The sequence below is a fragment of the Lissotriton vulgaris genome, unplaced genomic scaffold (genome assembly GCF_964263255.1).
Source record: "Lissotriton vulgaris unplaced genomic scaffold, aLisVul1.2 SCAFFOLD_620, whole genome shotgun sequence".
Classification (NCBI taxonomy): Eukaryota; Metazoa; Chordata; class Amphibia; order Caudata; family Salamandridae; genus Lissotriton; species Lissotriton vulgaris.
Genome location: NW_028253177.1, coordinates 995,087 through 1,004,462, shown reverse-complemented (window position 1 = coordinate 1,004,462; position 9,376 = coordinate 995,087). Strand labels below are relative to the sequence as shown.

General features: G+C 52.3%; 1 protein-coding gene across 1 annotated transcript in view; it reads left to right on the top strand.

Moving 5' to 3' along the window:
• The first annotated feature begins 670 nt into the window (after nt 1-670).
• The window catches only part of LOC147661136 (uncharacterized), a 105,171-nt gene continuing 96,465 nt past the window's right edge, over nt 671-9,376 (top strand). Inside the window, exon 1 of the mRNA XM_086951298.1 lies at nt 671-804. The gene's annotated coding sequence lies outside the window, so the exon portion shown is untranslated. The remainder of the gene's footprint in view (nt 805-9,376) is intronic.

Sequence of the window (9,376 nt, the reverse complement as noted above, 5' to 3'; positions counted from 1 at the left end):
ATATAAGGAATAAGCCACAGACAATTAGAAATAGGCTGTTCCTTCAATTGTCGCTTTGACACATGATCTATGCCTCATTGTCACTGATCTGGTGTTTAAAACTCCATGGTATTTACCTCTGTTTACTTTGCTATCTAGTACGTTGGGGATTTGAAAAACTGCAAATAAATTATTTAAAAGAATAAATAAGTTGCCCAGTTTAATTGGAAAACTGACTGATATTCTGATATATTCTTTGAAATACAGATATATTCTTTGAAATACAGACTGTCTCTTTCAGTTGTCGCCTTTCTGTAAATACTTTTAGTCCTTTACGTCAGTGTGTGGAAGATGCAATCTGAAGAGAAGCTATAAATACTTTTTTACAGCAGCAAAGTGTGAGGCCTTGTACTTGAACTGTCTGACCCATAAAAACATTCACATCTGTGACATCTAAAATCCCAGGTCTTTACAGGTATAATTGCTTGTTTGCATGAAATGTATTCACTCCTGGAGCCTGGAGGTGGCGGTTCCGTCAGCGGCCACCAGAGGGCGCTCCTCCCCTGCTGATGAAACCCACTGATCTGCACACTGTATGAAAGGGAGGAGGGTTTCCTCTTCCGGGTCAGCAGTGGCAGAGACAGCATCAGCGGCTGTGACATCACTTCCGGCCTCCCCAGGTGTGTCCAGCCTGTTGCAGAGGAGGAAGGAGCCCTGTCTGGTGGGCAGATACCGCCATCTACAGACCCCCCCCTCAGACCCCAGATCTGCCCCTCCCCCTCAGACCCCAGGAGGAGGAGAGAGCCTGGACAGTTTTCTGCTCAGGTAGGAGAGCTGCCAACTCACTTGGCTGCAATGAATCCATGGATCAGACCCCCACCCCACCTGGCATTCATGGTCAGGTCAAGAGAGCTCAGCTTTTTTCCTGCTGCTGAGCTTGAGTGGGGAGCAGAGGAGCTGAGGCCTGTCCAGGGGTGCAGAGGAGGTGAGGCCTGTCCAGGGGTGCAGAGGAGGCGAGGCCTGTCCAGGAGTGCAGAGGAGGAGAGGCTTGTCCAGGAGTGCAGAGGAGGAGAGGCCTGTCCAGGGGTGAATAGGAGGTGAGGCCTGCCCAGGGGTGCAGAGGAGTGAGGTCTGTCCAGGGGTGCAGAGGAGGAGAGACCTGTCCAGGGGTGCAGAGGAGGTGAGGCCTGTCCAGGAGTGCAGAGGAGGAGAGGCCTGTCCAGGGGTGCAGAGGAGGCGAGGCGGGTGCAGAGGAGGAGAGGCCTGTCCAGGGGTGCAGAGGAGGAGAGGCCTGTCTAGGGGTGCAGAGGAGGAGAGACATGTCCTGGGGTATAGAGGAGGTGAGGCCTGTCCAGGGGTACAGAGGAAGAGAGACCTGTCCAGGAGGTGCAGAGGAGGCGAGGCCTGTCCAGGAGTGCAGAGGAGGAGAGGCCTGTCCAGGGGTGCAGAGGAGGTGATGCCTGTCCAGGAGTGCAGAGGAGGAGAGGCCTGTCCAGGGGTGCCGAGGAGGTAAGGCCTGGCCAGAGGTGCAGAGGAGGCGAGGCCTGTCCAGGGGGTGCAGAGGAGGCGAGGCCTGTCCAGGGGGTGCAGAAGAGGCGAGGCCTGTCCAGGGGGTGCAGAGGAGGAGATGCCTGTCCAGGGGTGCAGAGGAGGAGAGGCCTGTCCAGGGGTGCAGTGCATGAGAGGCCTGTCCAGGGGTGCAGAGGAGGAGAGGCCTGTCTAGGGGTGCAGAGGAAGAGAGACCTGTCCTGGGGTATAGAGGAGGTGAGGCCTGTCCAGGGGAGCAGAGGAGGTGAGGCCTGTCCAGGGGTGCAGAGGAGTAGAGGCCTGTCCAGGGGTGCAGAGGAGGTGAGGCCTGTCCAGGGGTGCAGAGGAGGTGAGGCCTTCCAGGGGGTACAGAGGAGGTGAGGCTTGTCCAAAGGGTGCAAAGGAGGCGAGGCATGTCCTTTTCAGGGGCGGTTGCAAAGAAGGTGACGCCTATCAAGAGGTGCAGAGGAGGTGATGCCTCCCCAGGGGGAGGAGAGGAGGTGAGGCTTGTCCATGTGTGCAGAGGTGATGAGGCCTGCGAAGCTGGTGCAGAAGAGTTGAGGCCTGTTCCGTGGGGGTGCAGAGGAGGAGAGACCTGTCCAGGGGTGCAGAGGAGGAGAGGCCTGTCCAGAGGTGCAGAGTAGGAGAGACCTGTCCAGGGGTGCAGAGGAGGTGAGGCCCGTCTAGTGATGCAGAGGAGGACAGGCCTGTCCAGGGGTGCAGAGGAGGAGAGATCTGTTCAGGGGTGCAGGGGAGGTGAAGCCTGTCCAGGGGTGCAGAGGAGGTGAGGCTCGTCCTTAGGGGTGCAGGGGAGATGCCTGTCCAGGGGGAGCAGAGGAGGCGAGGTCTGTCCGGGGTGCAGAGGAGGTGAAGCATGTCCTGTCCATGGGGTTAAGTGCAGGTGAGGCCTGTCCAGGAGTGCAGAGGAGGTGGTACCTGTCCTGAGCTGGGGGTGCAGAGGACGTGAGACGTATCCGGGAGGGGTTCAGAGTGGTTGAGGCTTGTCCAGGAGGATGCAGAGACGTGGAGGCATGTCATCTGCTGGGATGAAACCTGCCCTGTAGGGGTAGGAGGTGAGGCCACTCCTGTTCTCTTGGTATGAAGAATGTGGACCGCCTCAGCCGCTGCTCTCACCGCCCAGAGATGCTCCTTTCCAGACATATCATTTTATTTTAAGAGCTCATAATTCGAGTTTTCGAAAAGTATCTGGAGTTACCACAGAGCCGCAGATGGCTCCTGACAAAGGCACACATCTCCTCCAAGCATGGAGTTTATTTTTTAAACCACTGTCTTTAGTGAAGTAACCAAGACTACAACCCCCAGAATGCACTTACGTATCACATGAAAGTACAGGCATGAATATTCGGGGGACCACTCTATTAAAATATTTGGTACCTCCCGGGGCATCGTGGCAGAGAAGAGTAGAACAGTTCATGTGCAAGGACATTCATTCTCAACCTGTTTCTGCAGATTGTGAGTCCTGTGAGATTTGTGATAATAAGAATCTCTCTCAAGGAGATTTCACACAGTTTTATCTGTTTCAGGGAGAAATACAATGAAAAACAGGGGGTGCAAGTCCAGCGCCCCAGTCTCTAGTGTCCTTGGATCTCTGGACTGACCCTTCCCATGTCCTGCAAGAGAGGACAAACCAGGTGTTTAGTCCGGCCTCTCTAATGGAGCGAGAGCTGGCTCAGTATCCTGGTCCTCACAAGGCCCCGGCTCACGTCGTGGTCCTCACAAGGCCCTGGCTCATGTCCTGGTCCTCACAAGGCCCCGGCTCACGTCCTGGTCCTCTCAATGCCTTGGCTCACGTCCTGGTCCTCACAAGGCCCCGGCTCATGTCTTGGTCCTCTCAAGGCCCCGGGTCACGTCCTGGTCCACCAGACCCCGGCTCACGTCCTGGTCTACAAGGCCCACGCTCACATCCTGGTCCTCACAAGGTCCACCAGGCCCCGGCTCACGTCCAGGTCCTCACCAAGCCCCGGCTCACGTCCTGGTCCACCAGACCTCGGCTCCCGTCCTGGTCCTCACAAGGCCCTGGCTCACATCCCGGTCCTCACAAGGCCCTGGCTCATGTCCTGATTCTCATAAGGCCTGCGGCTCACGTCCTGATCCTCACAAGGCCCCGGCTCACGTCCCGGTCCTCACAAGGCCCCGGCTCACGTCCCGGTTTTCACAAGGCCCCTGCTCACGTCCTGGTCCTCACAAGGCCCTGGCTCGCGTCCTGGTCCTCACAAGGCCCCGGGTCACGTCCTGGTCCTCCAGACCCCGGCTCACATCCTGGTCTACCAGGCCCACGCTCACATCCTGGTCCTCACAAGGTCCACCAGGCCCACGCTCACGTCCTGGTCCTCACAAGGCCTCGGCTCACGTCCTGGTCCACCAGGCCTCGGCTCATGTCCTGGTCCTCACAAGGCCCTGGCTCACATCCCGGTCCACCAGGCCCCAGCTCACGTCCTGGTATACCAGGCTCCAGCTCACGTCCTGGTCTTCACAATGTCCTGGCTCGGGCCCTGGTCCCCATAAGGCCCTGGGTCATGTCGTGGTCCACCAGACCGTGGCTCACGTCCTGGTCTACCAGGCCCATGCTTACGTCCTGGTCCTCACAAAGCCCGGCTCACGTCCTGGTCCACCAGGCTCCAGCTCACATCCTGTTCCACCACCAGGCCCCGGCTCATGTGCTGGTCCACACAAGGCCCTGGGTCACGACCTGGTCCACTCAAGGCCCCGGCTCACAGCCTGATCCTCACCAGGCCCTAGCTCACATCCTGGTCCTCACAAGGCCCTGGCTCACGGCCTGGTCCTCACAACGCCCCAGCTCACGTCCTGGTCCTCACAAGGCCCCAGCTCCCATCCTGGTCCTCACAAGGCCCCAGCTCATTTCCTGCTCCTCACAAGGCCCCAGCTCACGTCCTGGTCCTCCCAATGCCCTGGCTCATGTAATGGTACTCACAAGGGCCTGGCTCACGTCTTGGTCCTCTCAAGGCCCTGGCTTGCATCCTGATCCTCACAAGGCCCTGGCTCTAGTCCTGGTCTTCACAAGGCAATGGCTCACATCCTGGTCCTCACAAGGCAATGGCTCACGTCCTGGTCCTTACAAGGCCCTGGCTCACGTCCCTCTCCTCACAATGCGCTGCCTCAGGTCATGGTCCTCACAAGGCCCTGGCTCACGCCCTGGTCCTCACAAAGCCCCAGCTCACGTCCTGGTCCTCACAAGGCCCTGGCTCATGTCCTGGCCTTCACAAGGCCCCGTCTCACGTCCTGGTCCTCACAATGCCCTGGCTCATGTCATGGTCCTCACAAGGCCCTGGCTCACGTCCTGGTCCTCACAAGGCCCCAGCTCACATCCTGGTCCTCACAAGGCCCTGGCTCTTGTCCTGGTCTGCCAAGCCCCTGCTCACGTGCTGGTCCATACCAGGCCCAGGCTCACATCCTGGTCCTCACTAGACTCCGGCTCACGTACTGGTCCTCACTAGGCTCCGGTTCACAGGCTCACGTCCTGGTCCTCACAAGGCCCTGGCTCACGTCCTGGTCCTCACAAGGCCCTGGCTCACGTCCTGGTCTTCACAAGACCCTGGCTCATGTCCTGGTCCTCACAAGACCCTGGCTCACGTCCCTCTCCTCACAATGCGCTGGCTCAGGTCATGGTCCTCACAAGGCCCTGGCTCACGCCCTGGTCCTCACAAAGCCCCAGCTCACGTCCTGGTCCTCACAAAGCCCCAGCTCACGTCCTGGTCCTCACAAGGCTCTGGCTCATGTCCTGGTCTTCACAAGGCCCTGGCTCACGTCCTGGTCCTCACAAGGCCCCAGCTCACGTCCTGGTCCTCACAAGGCCCTGACTCTTGTCCTGGTCTGCCAAGCCCCTGCTCACGTGCTGGTCCATACCAGGCCCAGGCTTACATCCTGGTCCTCACTAGACTCCGGCTCACGTCCTGGTCCTCACTAGGCTCCAGTTCACAGGCTGGTCCATACCAGGCCCAGGCTCACGTCCTGGTCCTCACAAGGCCCTGGCTCACGTCCTGGTCCTCACAAGGCCCTGGCTCAGGTCCTGGTCCTCACAAGGCCCTGGCTCAAGTCCTGCAGTTTTCTTCCAGATTCTCCAGGCACTATTTATAATCTTAAACTTGACCTTCTTAAAGTATGATGGTTCTACCTGTTTTAGCAAGGGGCCTTTTGCCTTATTACCTAACGCTAGTTCATAGATTGACGGTATGGGATTCACTTCTATGGTTGACTCTGGTGTTTTTATATTAAATAGCGGTGGCATTTGCTGGAGTAAAGTAGCCCACAGGTAGAGCGTTATATTAGGGATTGCTAAGCCCCCTCTGTGTGAGGGAAGGGACAGATAGTTCAGAGCTCTCCTTACTTTCCCATAGTTCCAAATAAACTTACTCATTTGGGATTCAAATGTTTTGATGACTTTGCCTTCCACTATTAATGGGATAGCACAAAACAAATACAACACCCTAGGAAGAATGTTCATTTTGAGAAAGTTACCTCTCCCAATTATTGAGAGGTGCAAACTGTCAACCCTCTTTAGGTCTTTCTTAATCGTTTTGAGGAGGGACTCATAGTTTAATTCAATGATCTTCACTATCTTGGGGGATATACATATTCCTAGATACACTGCGTTATCTACCTTCTTAGGGTCTTCGAACCGTATATTTTCAGTATAAATAACCGCTGTTTTATCACGGTTGAGAGAGTACCCAGAGATCTGACCAAAAGCTTGAGTGATTAGCTCTATTTCCGGTATTGCCTCGGTGGGGTTAGGTGTTACTACCGCCACGTCATCGGCGTGCGCCAGTATCTTAGTATAATAGGGGCCAACCGTGATTGGTTTAATTACATCACTTGCGATTAGCTTCAGGATTAAGGGATTTATATAAATGGCAAATAAAATCGGGGAACAGGGACATCCCTGCCTTGTTCCTCTTAATATATCAAATAGCCTAGATTCCTGGCCCATCACTAGTACCCTGGCCTTTGGATAATGGTACATTGCCTTAATTGACTTCATAAGACATGGCCCAAAGTTATTTTTTTCAAGCACTGCCCATAGGAATTCCCAAAAAACTCAGTCGAAAGCCTTCTCGGCATCAAGGAGGATCATCGACATCTGGCCCCCGTCGCATTCATGATATTAAATAGCGTTATGGCCCTACGAGTATGATCCGTGGTAGACTTGCCGGGGATAAAGCCATGTTGCCACGGGGAGTTTGTCAGAGCCCGCGGCTTTACCCGAGGCCAGTTCTGATAGGGCGAGTTGTACTTCAATATGCGTAATATTCTTTTCCAGGTCTTCCCTAGTAATATCGTCTATGACCTTATTTGATCCAGACTCGGTTTGCCATCTAGTCAGGGCCTCTTTGATTACTTCATAATCGAGCGTATCCTCATTTTGATATGGTTTTTGTAGCATTTTCTAAACGTTTCTAATATGTCTCCCGGCGATGTATATTCCTGACCCTCTACCTCAATGATGGTGATTGTATTAAGAGACTGCTTCTGGCAGGTACGTAAAGCAAGCTGCTTCCCAACTTTCTCCCCATCTTAGTAGATCTTATTACGATTTGACTGGAAGGTCTCAGCCGCCTTCTGGGTGAGCCTACTATTTAGCTCAGTTTTAAGAATAAGCATTTTTCTTAGAGTCGATCCGCCATCGTCGCCTCACATTATTAGAGTGGTGTGCTTTTCCTCTATTTTAGCTAACTCTTACATCTGTAGCTTATTAGCCTTATCTGCATCTTTCCTGCGTTTAGCTACAAAACTAATTGTCTCCCCCCTAAGTGCGGCCTTGAAGCAATCCCAGACTGTGCTCCTGGATGCACTATATCAGTTACAGTCAAAGAAACCCTAAGTCCATATCTTAATGTATTCGATATAGTCTTTATTTACAAGCAATTTTCTATCAAAAGTCCATACTGACCGAGGCCTGTTAAGATTGGTGATATCGAGTGTAAGGGCTAAAAGATTGTGATCTGAGATGATCTTTGGGAATTTACTAATTAGTGCCTTGTCTGAGCAATCTCTGGTTACACATATGTAGTCGATCCGGACATATTTGTTGTGAGGATGTGAGAAATAAGTATATCCAGTGTCAGAGTGTTGTTTTATGTCCCATATGTCTATTAAATCTAAACTCTCTTTAACCCCTTCCACGCTCATGACGGAACGGTTCCGTCATGAGCCTCGGTGGCGCTGTGCTGATGATGGAACCGTTCCGTCATGACCACGTCCGTTTTCATTAGGGCCCGGCACCGGGGCGGAATTGGCGCCGCAGCCAAGAGGTTAAGCTGGGAAATGGCTCTTAACCCTTTTGGTTTACGTCCAGCGTATTTATATTTGTCTTGGTTTTGTCTTGCCCCATTTTTCCTCAGAGAATTATTAAAATCCCCACAAAATATCAATGTTCTGGGCTAAGAGGCTAATTCCAATTCAAGTTGCCTAAATGTAGAGGGATCGTCCTGGTTAGAGGCATATATTGAACAAATTGTAATACCAATTTTGAGCTCAACGATAACCCACCTTCCCAGGGGATCAGCTGCCTTTCGTATTGCCTGTCCCAAAAAGGGTCTAGCTAATATGGCAACACCTTGGGTTCTAGATGTGTGTGTTGTAAATACCAACACGTTAAATCCAGGGACCTTCAATGAATCTCTTTCTTCCCATGGGATATGGGTCTCTTTTAGACATTGTACATCAAATGGATTTTGACTAAATATCCCACACAGCTGAGCCCTTATTTCCCTATCATTGAGCCCCCCACATTCCAGGAACATATTTTCAGCTTATCCATAATATTTTATTTTTTGTGGCTTACATCTAGTAGACTTGTTATAGATTCTGGTTTTACCATGCGAAAAATGTATTCTTAACCTATAAATTTTATTTGTACAATTTTGGTTGCTTTTTTTACAGTTTTTCCCCCCTTGCCCCGCCCCCAACCCTCTCCTCTCAAATCCCCCCTCCCCATCCCTGAAAGTGTGGCGTGCAGACTCCATTAGAGTCTGTTTGATGAAAGTGCGTCTCCTAACCAGTGCTTAAATTAGATAAAGTTTTCATCCTACGGATTATGCAAATTTGAAACCTTATAACCCATATATTTTTGACCACTCCTTTTTCTTTTTTTTCTTTTTTTATTTCCTTCCCCCTCCCCTATTCCACTCAGTCTGTCTCACCGTGCCCCCCCCCCCCTACACATCTACTAGGAAAACTCATCTGGCTGAAGAGCTATGATTATAATTATCAACCAAGTTACGAGATATCCCTAAAACTCAAGAAAGAGAAGAGAAAAAAAAGCACACGAAAAATGTACATCATATCTCATTTGAGACCATCTAGATATTCTTTTGCTTGATCTCGGAGGTGAAAAATTTCATTTGTCCCCCATTTATAACTTTCAGCCGGGCGGGGTTGTTCAAATATGCCTGCGCCTTCTTTTCTTGGAAGGGTTTAATGAGTTGGCGAAGCCGCCACCTCCCCTCCACAGTTGCGTGGCAGAAGTCCGGGCGTACGAAGTATGTTATTGACCCCCAGGATCTTTTGGCTTCTGGCCTGGCCTTCTCAGCAATTGCCTGTCTTAAGAGGAAGTTGCTGAAATAGACTAAAATAGCCCTTGGATACCCACCCAGGTTTGACCGGGTGTCTTAGAGTAAAAAGGACATGGTGGGCTCGTTGAACTTCTAAGTCCCAGTTTTAGCTAGACAATTCAGGGAGCGAGTCACGAAAAAGTTGTATTACGAAGGAGCGGGCATCTCCCCCTTCAATTTCCTCAGGGATACCTAGCACGCGTACATTATTCCGACGTAATCGATTTTCCATGTCCTCCACCTTCCACCTCACATCTGATAGTTCAGCCTCATGAGCG